At 32.4% G+C, this 12,165-nt stretch overlaps 1 protein-coding gene across 1 annotated transcript in view; it reads left to right on the top strand.

Moving 5' to 3' along the window:
* Window positions 1-1,485: 1,485 nt before the first annotated feature.
* Window positions 1,486-12,165, top strand: part of LOC127062890 (uncharacterized) — a 75,612-nt gene continuing 64,932 nt past the window's right edge. The window contains exon 1 of the mRNA XM_050991855.1: window positions 1,486-1,734. The gene's annotated coding sequence lies outside the window, so the exon portion shown is untranslated. The remainder of the gene's footprint in view (window positions 1,735-12,165) is intronic.

Raw genomic sequence — 12,165 nt, 5'->3', positions numbered from 1 at the left:
CTCGGCAAGCTTTTGAAGCGTGCTCCTCTTCTCCGATTTAAAAGTATTCTCTGTCGACTATCATCGAATCTAATACCATCCAATTCGAAAGCATTCGCATTGGAGAGATCTCGAAAAATGGTTAATTCGATTCTCCGCAAAATTGAGGTTGGCGAGTTATTTGGCACCGTTATACGACACCTGGTGATTTTTATTTCTACGAATAATTCTCGTATCTTTCAAATGGTTTCTGTTATTAAAAACGTGCAGAAAACAACGAACATGTCGTTTTAAATTTCGAATTGTTCTTTCCGCACGTCCTCCTTAAATTCGCTCCTATCCTTTAGAATATTAATCAAAAGATAATTACATTATATTTCAACGTCGAGTAACATGTATCTTAATTTATAAACTCTAGGATAGTGATATCAAACGGTTAAACAATTTTCATTCCCTCTATACAAATACATTTTTGTGACATTTCTTTTTATAAGATTTTATTCGTATGACCTACGTAATACCTACCTTGGTTGGATTAGTTTCCAAAGTTCTTTTTTGTTATTAATTAGAAGCGAATTTCGAAAGAGAGAGAGAGAGAGAGGAAAAAAGAGAAAAAGAGAGAGAGGAGTTTTTCCACTGCCTCCCTTTCTATCTTTCTTTTCGAAGTATAAAACCTTCAAGATATTTAAACTGCAACACATTTACAGATTTCTAAAGAACGGTCTACAAGGAAAAGAGAAAAAAAGAATAGGAAGGTTGGGAAAATATTCGTTGTCAATAAAAAAGAAAAAAAAGGAGAGAGAGAGAGAAGAGAAAAACGCAACCCAGACGGAATCGTTAACCGTCTGCATTTTATTGAAATTGTTCTATGTATTCCATTGCATTGTTTATACCGAAATCATTACGTAATTCACGTTTCAATGATCCACGTTGCACAGAAAGAGAGATAGAGAGAAAAAGAGAAAAAAAGAAGAATAAAGAGAAAAAGAAGAAAGAGAGAGAGAGAGAGAGAGAGAGAGAGAGATTTCTCGATAGACGCGGGGGAGGCAAGAAACGGAAAAAGCGCGCGTGAGAACTTCCGGATTGGTGGGATCTTGGTTCTCGGTACGCGCGCGAAGAGCGAAAACTCGAGAACGCGCATACGGCGGATCGCGACGCTTGCGCCACAGTCGACAAATCGATGTTGTGTGCGTGTGTATGTGTGTGTACGTGAGAGAGTGAAAGAACCGAGTCTAATAAAGAGAAAGAGAGAGAGAGAGAGAGAACAGAATGGAAATGACGAAGACAGAAAGAGAAAATAAGAGAGGAAACAAAAAAATGAACTGCACGAGAGAAAGAGACAGGTAGCGAAACTTCTCCCATCCTCCTTCAACCCCCAACGCTCGTTACAATTCTCTCTCTGTCCACCTCCCCTCCCTCCACCCCCACGTCGTTTCCGATCTCGTTCACCCTTCCTCGGTCGCTGCCTCCCTCTCTCCGCTAAGTTAAGCTCCAACTCGGTTCAGCGGAGTTCAGTCGCGCCACTCGGCCGTGGTGTTCACGTGCCGCTACAAGCTCCGACGATCTATGTCACTTGAAGATCTAACGATTATCTATCTCTGTATTAAATAATTCCATTAAGTAGAGAATACGATCGTAAGCGGGCTGTGTCATCGTCCAGGTGTGCCTATCCGGTAAAGTTTCGAGAGACGAAGAGGGAGAACGGAGGGTGTTGGTACGCGCTCGATGTCCTCTTTCGCGGACATTCGCCTCAAGGTAAGAATCTCGATCATCGTACGCTTGTAATATGCTTTCGTATTGCGAATTATTTCAAGCGTGTCCATTCGCTTTGAAATTTTGCTTCTGCTCGATACTTCGTTGGATCAGTTTTTATTCGTTCAGTCTTATGTCGTTGTTTTCCTTTTTATAGATTTTTTATACGTTCGCATTTTCTCCGCGTGACCGCGTGTTCTTGTTTATGAAGCGCACAAGATAGTTCGAAAGACGAAATAATTGTGAAACGTTTCGTCGATTCATTATTGACGATTTAAACGCGTTTTAAGAATGCACGACCGTAATAAAGGTACCTATTATAACTGTGCGTTCCTCTCGTATGTGTCATTAATTTTTTAGACACGAAAACGGACGACGAAAATACTTATTCGTTTTAAAACGTATAAAAAATATAAAGTATGAAGAGTTAAGTATTAAAAAGGATGTAGCTAGTATACGAAACATTTGAAGTGTTAAAAGTGGAAAGTGTCAAAAAGAGGGAAGAGTTCGTAATGACACGTTCCAAGGCTCTTGGAGAGTTAGGAAAACTTCGAAAAGACACGTTTTTCTTCTCGTCTCAATCTCGCCTACGAATATCAGTCCGTAAATCTTATCTAAAGCACGCTAATCGCGAAGACTTTCAACTATCGTAAAGATCAACGACGATCTCATAATCAAAGTTCGCTCAAAGGAACTTCGACCCGGACGTCTCTTTCGCGTTAATTAATTTTACGATTGTTTCGGTAATGTAATCGATGATAAAACGAACGACAAATATGCAACAAAGTTCAGGATTTGAGTTTTATTTCCAATCGAATGTGTCGTCGTAGGTGGCAAGCGTAAACGACGAAGGTTGAAGTTTTACTCGTAATAAGTGTCGATTCGTACGACCTACCTGATTGTCCGACTTCTTCCTATGAAAAGATTTTACGGATATTTCGATAGCGCGAGATAATTTCTTTTTCAATATACTATATTCGTTTTTCTATTTCTATCTCTTTTTCTTTCTCCTTTCTATTTTTGCTTTTTTCGCACGTTATCCGAATACCAAGGATCGATATCAGACGATTCTTATACGCCTCTCGTAATGCAGATTTTAACGTCATTAAGATCTAGACCCTTTTCTGTAACTTCTTTTCCTCTTTTATCTCTTCCTTATTTTCTGCGGCACATCTCTCGAGTTCTTTTTTTTCTTCTTCTTCTTCTTCTTCGTCTTCTTGCATTTACTGCAGTCAACTGTAACCAACGATGCCATTGTTCGTACGCTTCCATTCCTTGGGAACTAATCTCGTTAATGGACTTCCGAAGTTTGGAAAAATGAGTCTTGAGCTTTCTTCCTTCTTCGTTTTTATTGTACTTCTTCATTATTTTGACAATCACGTCAGTCAGTCAGTTCGCGAATTATAAATGTTAGAATAAAATTATATCATTAATCGTTATATTACAAGATGACGTCACACAATCTATTTTCTATGAAGTAAATCTCAAATTACTTTAATATCTGAAGCAAATTTCAATTGCTAAATGCGATAAAATATTACAGGTGCTACACAATATGTCATGTGTATTATTTAGAATTAATGGTGGCTTCGAAAGTGAATGAATCTTTTATTATTTCCTATTTGGAATTGTACATTATCGATTTATATATTGTATTTCTATTCTAAAAGCCTATTATATTATCGAACCGTACCGTAAATTACCGTACTCGATAAAAATATATTCGAACGAATTAAATATTATTCAAATGTGGAAAACTAATAAATATAGGATGATCGCAGCGAGAATATAAAATCAAGTATACTAGAATACTTAACAAATAGCATAACGAATAATGATTGAAAATATATTGAAAGTTTCCGATTTCCATTAACGGATCGAAAATGTAATGGTAAAACAAGCTAGGATAAAAATACTTTTAAGTATTCTCTCGAGCGTAAAACGAAGAATCGAAATAATGGTAAGAATTTCTCAACCCAAAAAGGAACGTGCATCTAAGAAGAGGAAGAAAAAGTACAAAAAAGAAAAGAAAAGAAAAGAAAAGAAAAGAAAAGAAAAGAAAAAGAAAAAGGAAGGAAAAGAGAGGATTGATCAAAGACTATCAGTCGAGAACTTCTCGATCCTGCTTGAGAAGCGACGATGAGAAAACAAGGACAGTCGACCAAGTTCGTTTACGCTGAGATAGTCACGAGAGTATAAAAAAAAAAAAAAAAACACGATATCGCAATTAGTAAGGTTGATTCTGACTCGTCAACGAACATAAGAAAAAAGAATAGAAATATCTGACTGATTGAAGGGATATAAAGGAAGAGTAAAAGAGGTAGAGAAGGGTGAAGAAGGATAGGCGAATGCGTTCCTATTGAAAAGGACTTTTCAATAAGGATTTTTCTTTTTGAACGCGGCTTCTAATCGTTCGTTTCGATGGTCGACTACGTAAAGTGTTCTTCTCGAGAGTACCTCTTCAATTCTCTCTCTCTTCCTTTCTCTTTTTCTCCTTAAAATATCAAAAAATTATAAAGTTCGCTCTTCTTTTACAAAAAAAAAAGACACCAAAAGAAATTAATAGAAAACGAAATGTATAATTTGTCTAACGAACCTTATTATATTTGACAATCTAATATAATAAAAATAAGTTTTCATTCGATATACTTTCGATATATCGTTCGAATATTGGATAAATTTTCGTCGTTGAATAAAAGATAACCCAAACGAAAAAGAAATATATTATAATATATCTATATTCTATGTATTAAACATATACTGTATATTTTATAATATATATATATATATATATATATATATATTAAATAAATACTTTATATTTTAATCTATCAAATCTAGAATATTGAAATGTTGTTTAACGTGGTAATTTATATTGCATTGCTTTTCAACATTCTTCTTTCGGCCTGATTCGTTCTCTCATAACACGCGAATGAATCTGCTATTTTTCTTCGATGATGCAATATCGAAGGAATATGAATTTCGCGTTGGGAGATAAGATGGAATTTTTTGGGGGAGGATGGGTGGGGGAGAATTATTCCGGAGCGCATGTTTTAACGAAGTATGAGACTAGCTTCGCTGGATAATATATCGACGTTCGAAAAACCGATAGTCTATCGCGCTTCTCTAATGCTTTAAGTCTCAGTAATCCGTGCAACGTAGGAATCTTTAATTTCTTTTCCTATCTGCTTATATCATTAGGACCACATGAAAGTTCGATATAAGCATATGAACTTTCAACCGCACTTTGGTATTCCTGATAAAGATTCACGAAAATCGAAGTAAACAAGTATACCAGCAGATCACGAACGAATCAGAACGTATCTGTGCCTTAAAAATTACATCGAAGATCTTTTGAATTGTGATAGATATGGGATGTGGGAAAGGACGAGGCGGAGGACAGAGTGGGAGAGAGAGAGTATAAAAAAAGAAAGATGGTTCGATTCTATGTTCGCTCTTCACTATCTCACGATTTACTGGAGTACTTTTCAAAGTTTTGTAACCAGTCGTAAAACAGTCTTCTGAAATGATGGGCGAAGGAAAAAAGAACGAAATCCAATACCAGTATGGCCGTGTTGGAGCACGAAGAAAATTTATTCCGCGCGCTTCATTCACCAAGAATCCCTTCCTCTTTCTCTTCTCTCTTCTCCTATTCTTTTTTTCTTGTACAGTGCTAGTCAAGAGAAGAGCTTCTAGCAAAATTGTACTCCGAGACACTCGATTTTTATCGTGAATGCCAAGATTTGAGGACGGCCGACGAGATGAGAGGGAGCGTACGTGAGAGAGTATCTCACTGATAAGAAGAGGCCATGACATATAGGTTTGAGATATTCAAGTAAACTTGAAAATATTCTGAAGGGGTTTGGTGAGTAAAGAGATATCCTTAAATATTTCCTGTTCATATTTTCTTTCAAAAAATCGATTTGAATTTTAAAATTTAAATGTCAAATCGAAGCAGAATTCCTTGTTTTTAAAGTATCGACATCGACGAGTGAAACGAACAAGTTTTTTATGATCGATGTATGTAGTTGAGAAGTTAATATTTACGTTTTACCTTACGCATCATCAGAAAACTTGATTCATATTTTAATCATACCGTCAATACAACGGAAAACGCTACGTTTATAGTACAAAGAGATTCACATCGATTCTACTCGTTTTCTCTTTTCTCTCCTTCGAAGTTTTAACTAATTATTTATTCTCTGTTTATTCATAATATTTCCTTTATACATATTCAAAATCAAAGTAATATTTTATTTTATATTTAATCATATCTTTATATTTCATAACATGTTTGCAACCTTTCTCATTTAAAAATCAAAGTCCTCTTTATTAATATTATTTAATATTTTTATTCGGATATACAGATGGAAAATGTATATTATTTAATTCTAATAAAATTAAATCCATTTGTTGTTGTTCATTTGCATGTTTTCTCGTTACTTCTTTCAATATCATAATTGATTAGAGAGTTGTGACTGTTTTGCTATTCGATGCTTAATATTTTTCCGAGACCCATTTGGAGAAAATGAATTCTTCTTAAATACATTATCCTTAAGTGGTTTCTTCATTAGAGGAAAACAATCGCCATACTTATTCGATGAATTTTTCTATTGGATATTGTCAGCAGTAGAAATATTTATTGCGAATTTATTAACGATGAAAACAACAAAGTTCTTTTCTTTGTAGAAAACGATTGCGATTTCATTTTATGCATTGATACGTTTAACTATGAACTCTTAAATATAATTAGCGGTCAACGTTCGTATTTCAATAAATGTTATCACTTTTAAAAAAAAAAGAGTAAGTCTTTTTAAAAAAGAAATATTTAAAAATGCGAATCAAGTTTGCTTTCCTGTTTACAAGAAAATAAATATTTGTATTGAAAACGAGCAATATGTTGTTATTGTAAATATATGTTCATTTTGTAAATATTCCTTGCACTTTAAATGTTATTATATAGATTGTCGTCAAACTGGGACGACCACTTTGAACATTCAGCCAAGTAACAAACGTTTTTAGCGATGCTGATTACATTTGACGCTTTCAACGATCGTGCATAAAAACTTGTAACTTAAAAATCAATACGAAAGAATACAAACTTTACATTGCATACACACGTACAAATATTTTTCGTTGATGATTACTTTAAAAAGATTTTACTTTTTTCAATTAATGTAAATAATAGTTTTGGGTCAATGACCTTTTATAAAATATAAAAATACGATTAAAAATAAATAGAATGTTGTTGTATATATAAATTGATCACAAAAATATTTCGAAATAACAGAAATGGAATTACTCCAAACTTGCAGAAAGGAAAAAATAAAAAACCCTTCGAGTGAGATCGATTACAGGTCTCTTTGTGATAATTCGACGCTTGTTACTACGTCGCGACTGTGTTGAAGTACATTTATATAGATATATTAAATTCTTCGATAGTTGCTTACATGATGCCTAAAAAAAAAAATTTTTTCAGAAGAAAATAACGTAAGACTTTTCTGATCCTCTCATAGATGTTAATAATGTAAAACGAAAAATTCGACACGATTCGACGACCTACATATTTTAAAATTTAAAATCGATATTTTGAAGGAGCGTCCAACTATGGACATCTAACTTGCAACTTTTAACATGCTTTCAACTTTACTCACACGTAGAGAATCTTAGATTTATACATATGTCGAGGTTTCTCCTTGCGAGATGTAGTGCACGATGAAGTTGACTTCTCCAGGACCAGTAAAGTGGGTCAAATAATTCTAACGACAAATAATTAAAAAATTAAATATACTTATAATCGGTAAATTTCGATTTCGTCTGCTTCTCTGATAGACGGTCACTGTCTGCCTATAATAAAATAATATCTTTGTACAGGGGTTTTCTTATAAGCACTACGAATTTGAAAAAATAAATAACATTTGAACGTATTTTGTTTTTAAATTTTTTCTATAAGTTCTCAGTAATGGTAATTTCATTTTTATTAGATTCTAATAATATCGTCGAAACATAAAGATCTCGCATTTTACAGATTTATATGAATTTGTTATAATTTTGATTTCTACTCTTTTTTAATTTATCTTAATTTCTTTTTCATGAAAAATTAATTGCAAAAGTCTGAAAACAGCTGATATATTGCACTTTTTTATTTTTCAATTATTAAGAAGAGATACATACAATACGTTATTTTTCAGATGTTCTTCGAATATTGTTTTGTGGATACACAATTAATACGGATGCATTCGAAAAATATCCGAGAACGACTAAAAAATTTGCTATCTTATATTCATGGTAATATATGCCATCTAGCATTCAATTAATTCATGGAGCAGATATTAAAAAAGCCATTATATTCATATGAATATTGTCAAACAACAGAATTCAGGAATAAAGATTTTTAAAAATACGTGGAACTAAATTCTAGAAAAGGAAAAATTCTAGAAAAAAGACAATAGAAGATTTCTCCCATATTTTATTATTTTATATATATATGTATATATATATCTATGTACTATATCAAAAACAACGTCAGTATTTAGAAAATCACATTACTGATAAAGACACTGAAATTTTCCCGAAATCAGAAAGTGATTAGATTTTTTTTAATTGTAATAATAAAATATAAAAAAGTAATAATAAGAAACTGTACATAAATTGACATTGAATAGATCACACGTTGATCGCATTTAAAAAATCTCATATATATATGAATCTTTTATGTTACATTACTGTGGGAAAAATTCTTTATATTTCGTATTTCGTAGTTTACGCGATTATAACATCGACTTGTATGCTACTAAAAAATTAAAAGTATAAGAGGTTTATCCTTATTAATGTGATTATAAAATGTGCAGTTGTAGAAATATGTATACAAATCGTATTATCTCAAATTGGAAATAATTATATCAAACGTCATAGACAGTTTTATTTTTTATGCTATTTTGTTTTTATTACATAAAAATAGCAATTCTCTAGAATATTTTTAGGACAAAGACTGATATCCTGATTCCGAAAGATCCATAAAATTTTTTAATATTTCTTTTCTTTATTGTAAATATTCGGGTAACATGGTAGAGTATTCGAGTAAAATATACCTGAATATTTTTCATTTATCCGAGTATCTTTTCGAGTAGCTGACTATCCGACGGGTTGGGTAGTAATAACTCTAGCCAAAACCTCAAAAATGAAGTTTTAAATTTCGAGTTTTGGACCAGTGGGTTGGGTACATTGATAGTTGAAGCATTGAATGGTAGAAGAGGAAAAGGCCAATTGTTTCTATTTGAGTTTATAATTCAGTGTAAAAGTAATATCCGTTCAAACGAACCTGCGTGAGAAGGAAAGAAAGTTCGCTTCAAACGTTTATAACTTTGTTCAAAGTACATCAATTTTAATTTTGCGAAATGGAAAATATTTCTGAAATTAACCATAATTTATATATGCATTTATGTTCATTTATACATATACATTTACATACGCAATATATCATAAGATAAATTAATATAATTATATTTTGTTTTTCGTAATTATGACTTTTGATTTCTATTTAATCGATCTCCCGAGTCTTAATTTTTAAACCAATTTTTGTTTAAATTGAGAAAGGCTTTGTACTTATTTTAAAGGCTTTCGTATCGATTTTAGATTTTTGAAATTTGGAATATGTGCAACGGGAGAAAATCGGAAAAATGTTTCGGCATTATTTTTCATATTATTCCGTTCGTTCTTTAATATTCATCGTTAATAAAACATGGAAAAAGCAAAGCGGAATATAAAATGTTCTTATCGATAAGTCATATGATTTTACTTATTTATTTTGATTTACTGTTTTATAGTTTTTACTGTTTGATTGCTTGTCTTTTTATTAAATATTTTATTTCTTTAAATATAAGAATATACCTATAATATATATATATATAAAAGATAAAACGTATCGAAAGATTTTTTCTATTAAATATTACCTACCAAAATTTATAACTTTGCTCGGTTCAAATAAATACGTTTCTATTAAAGAGATAGGAAGAATAATTATATCTATTAGTATTAATTTGCTCGTGTATATTTCCTTGTTTCCTTTTCTTTCTCGCTTGTTACATTTTTACTTTTTACGATGTACGGATGTATCGTGACATGAAAAATCTAGCAAAATACTTGACGCGAATAGCAGATGAAATTAGAAGGTATAGAACGCTGACGAGGTGGTTGATTGAAGATGGCTGGCTACGGGTCTACACACACATACACACACGTACGTACGTTTTACGTTTGAGGTCAGCCATGAGTTCTGTCCCTTTCTCCTCACCCTTCTTCATCATGCACGGTTTTTCTCAATTTCTCTCCCTTCTTCCCTCTCCTCCTCCTCCTTTTTTCTCCCTTCTTCCTTTTCTCCCTCTTTATCCCTTCCTGTTTCTTTGCTCTTTTTATTTTTCTTTCCATTCTCGTTTCTTGTCTACAGCATCACGACTTCGCGTAAACCTTCATTCATTTTCCAGATAGATGCATAAAAACTCCGTATGACGTCAGCTTGGCGCAGTCTATGCAGTCTAGCTGTTGTTTTTGTTTTTGTAGAATCGCACGGAACTTGCATGCTCGTTGCAAGCTCGCTTCTTAATGCGAATGCTTCAAACACGGACTTTTGGAATTTCTCTGAATCTTTAAATACACGAGACGAGAACTTTTATGTTCCAGTGAAACTTTTTCGACGACTTATTAACGCCTTTGAAACTTTTTCTCCAAGTAGCTAAAGATACTTCATTATTTAAATGTCGATCCTTTTTTTTCTCATTAATCGTTTGAGTGCTAGGAGTCTTTGAAGAAACTTTTGTGGAAATGTGACTAGCGATGCGCTTGTTTCTATTCACGTCGAAAAATTTAATTCAGTCATGTCAAAAAGCTTGTTTCAATATATGATGAACCCGAGCGCAAAGTCAATTGCGTAACGTGACCTGACGCTTTTTGAACGCGAAATGTGAGCACGATCGCCCTGTTTAACACGTTCGCGAACATTTTATTAGATTGAAGTCGTATACAGAAACTGACATGTATTTCACGAAACTAGACAACTTTTACAAATCTGTACATATTTTTTTATATTAATTAGGATCCCTATATTGATCTTCAATATAAAATATTTATAATCAGAATAAAATGTAAATATCGAGATTTCTATGAATTTTCATATAGATAGCACGTCAAGCAAATTAAATGTTAAATTGTTAAACGATTAATGATCATCGACTACAATTTAAGAAATTAATTAAAAACCTGCTAGAATAAAAAAAAAGAAATTTATATGAGTTGGAAATTCGAGTATACATATTGTTAAAGCTCCGAATATACATATCTACTACAGGTCGTGAATATAGATCCAAAATATATATATATATATACAGTGGTTTGGACAGAAATAATAAACTAATTAGTAAAATGTATACAGTCTGGTTCAAAATAACTGGTAGACTTCACGAATCATCAACGAATTGTAATTATTTTTTTTTTAATTATTTCTTTTTTTATAAATTAATAATACAAATAAAAAACTATATTTTACAAGATATTCAAAATAACCACCTTTACTATGGATTTTTTCGTGCGATCACTTCCAGAGCAAAAAATATCTTATTTCAAATACATTACAGTGGCATAATTTAAAAAGACTTGACGTTAAATAATCGTGGAAGAACGTACGAATACTATTGGAAACTTTAGAAAGCGTTTTATGATCCTTATATTAAATGTAAAGGTAGTCATTTCGAGTAGATGTAATATATAAGTTTTCTATTCGTGTTATTAATTAATAAAAAGAAAAAAATACTTAAAATTCGTTGGAAATTCATCAAGTTACAAGCTCCGAAGTTACTACTAGTTATTTTGAACCACCCTGTAGACATTTTAGAATATTATTTTACGAGGCATTTATCGGAAAACGTTGTCGTCGACTTGACGTTATGTAAAAAAATTTACCTATTAAGAATTTTTTCTAGTATATTTGAAAATATTTAAAGTCAGAAGAAAAACGGAAGAGAAAGAAAAAGAGAGAGGGAGAGAGAGAGAGAGTTATTTAACCGAGGGATCTTTAAGATTCATGGATATGTTGACCTCTTTTTGGGTGGTACTAAATTTTATTTCAAGACTCTCTTACTGAAATCGTTTGAAAGTTCATTAGTTATGCATGGAAATATGGGCGGAAAAAGTCGATAATGTAAGGCTTGAGCGTGGAAATTGACATGCAGTTTCCTTTGAACGTACCTTCGATTCGGAAGCAAAGACCTCTCAGCTATATTTTCTTCTTTTATTGCAATAATCAAGAATCGTTCCTAGATTGTTTTCTTTAACGTACGACCTTCGATAAAAAGTGCACGTACTACCGTAATAGATCCGTGTACGACGTGCTACGTGGAATGATTTATGTGTTACATACATATACATTGAGGTTAAATGTCC

The sequence above is a fragment of the Vespula vulgaris genome, chromosome 3 (genome assembly GCF_905475345.1).
Source record: "Vespula vulgaris chromosome 3, iyVesVulg1.1, whole genome shotgun sequence".
In the NCBI taxonomy this organism is placed as follows: domain Eukaryota; kingdom Metazoa; phylum Arthropoda; class Insecta; order Hymenoptera; family Vespidae; genus Vespula; species Vespula vulgaris.
This window is presented reverse-complemented; position numbering and strand designations above follow the sequence as displayed.